This window comes from Enhydra lutris, unplaced genomic scaffold (genome assembly GCF_002288905.1).
Source record: "Enhydra lutris kenyoni isolate GAN:26980312 unplaced genomic scaffold, ASM228890v2 scaffoldscaffold276, whole genome shotgun sequence".
NCBI lineage: Eukaryota > Metazoa > Chordata > Mammalia > Carnivora > Mustelidae > Enhydra > Enhydra lutris.
In genome coordinates, this window is record NW_019154360.1 from 2,789 (window position 1) to 4,846 (window position 2,058).

The 2,058-nt window shown below is 39.5% G+C and overlaps 1 pseudogene; it reads left to right on the forward strand.

Annotated features, from left to right (window-relative positions):
• Positions 1 to 1,594: 1,594 nt before the first annotated feature.
• On the forward strand, positions 1,595 to 1,779 carry LOC111140237 (annotated as a pseudogene).
• Positions 1,780 to 2,058: the final 279 nt, after the last annotated feature.

The following is a 2,058-nucleotide window of genomic DNA, read 5'->3' on the forward strand; positions in this document are numbered from 1 at the left end:
AACCTCATAAGACACCCATCTTCAAAAACCGATATGTTTTCTAATGGAAATGAGCTGAGACTTACTCTAGAAAGAACTGAGATTGCTAGGTGGAAGTTTTAAAGGAAGATTCAGTTAAAAATCTAAAACAAGCCACTTTTGTAGGTAATGAGATTTCCATCTTGAGGGCACTGGGAATACCTTGTCAAGATATTATAAATGTGATTCCAGTCTGGTAGAGGACTGGGGATAGCTGCTAAGTCCCCAAATTGTAAACTTTATGGGTATGAACATTTTGAGTAAACAAAATGGTTTTCAAGCATTTTCATTTATCACATATCAGCTATTTCTGTGGAAGAATATTCTATGAGTCAGAGGTAATTCTTGAACATTCTTTTCTCAACAAAATGGAGGTTTTTGCACTCCAACACTTTCGTTCAGAAGTGGAAGGGTATGCTTTAGTGTGAAAGGAATGAATCAAACAGCCCAGAAGCCATGGCAAGATGAACCTTCTCAATCAAGGTATCAATCTTCATTAGCCTGCTTGTAGAAGTGGAATACAAGTCATAGGACAAGAAAAAAATGTGACCATTATTTTAGAAATTTTGTAATACTTGTCAGAAAAACCTGAAAACAGTTTAAGTCAAAGTGATGTATGTTGCTTTCCAAGGCAAGGAAGAATCTCTTTAAGATGGCTGCTTTGGTCCAATACTTCAAGGCAATTACATTATAATCTTTCTTTAGAACAAGAACATTTTCCAGGTTCTGGGGAATGTTTTTAGTGATAAACACTGCCTCTGATTAGAGATAGAAATACATGGGGAATTTTTGCCACGTTTTGTGATTTTTAATGCTTTTTCAACGTCTTAGATGAATCTCCTCCAACATTCCAGAATAATAGAAAACAACTTCAATATTTAACTTATACCAAAGTAATACACAAAAGAAAGAAAAACTGAGATCAACTCTTACCAGTCTGCATACGATTTAAGCAGGAATGTGGGGAATGAGGGACCCTCAGTTAATATTTCACTGAAGCTGTTCAAATTGAGAGATGACAAAAAAAAAAAAAAATCCTCCTACATCTTGCATATTACCACTGCTGCTTTCTGAAGACAGTATTCATTAAGTAAACTTGATTGGCAACAATCGATGTGTGCTTTTGTTTAAAAGAAATGACTATGAATAAATCAGTTAGTTAGCAACTTTGTTATCCAGATGGCAATAATTTTGAGAGAGATTGTGAAAGGGGTATCAATTATTTTTAATTAAGCCAGCCTTCCTCATCCCAGACACTGTCTTCCTCTGAAGCAATACTTTGAGTGATCTGCTGGGTGACATTTGGTGGAGGGAGATGACTAATAGCTTTGAAGTTTCAACACTACCACCTGAATTCCAAGGCACAAACACTACTGCACTTTCCAGTTGTAAAACCACAAACACTACATGTATTTGATTATGATGATCTTTTCAATTCAGTTAAAAGCATAAGGTAACCTGTTTTTATGTGTCTTGTGGGTGGCACATGCAATGATAAGGGTATATAAATGCCACAGTCTGAGAAGTAGCATTCAAACTCAGAAGCTTTTCATTGTACAATGCATCACCTGTCACCATGTCCTACAACTGCTGCTCTGGAAACTTCTCCTCCTAGTCCCATGGGGGATACCTGTGCTACCCAGGATCTTTCTGCAGCTCATCTTACCCCAGCAACCTGATCTGCCACACTAACCTCCAGTATCCCAGCACATACCAGCTGGGCTCCTCCCTCTCCAGTGGCTGTCAAGAGACCTGCTGTGAGGGAGGGAGACAAGATGGTGGGGAAGTAGGAGGAGGTGCCTTTTCAACCTGTACCCCAAAGTGAGCTGATTACCTGCCAAAGAACTCCGATCACCCATGAAATCAGCCTCAGATCAGAATTATACACGTCTGAATCTCTACGGGGGCAGAAGGCGCCAGTGGGCAGGTAAAGCAGAGTGGGAATGTCGGACTGATATTGAAAGATAAACAAAAGGGGGAGGGAGCCACAAGAGGCAACCCATTGGAAAGTAATACCCCAATATGAGAGTGCTCTGCGTC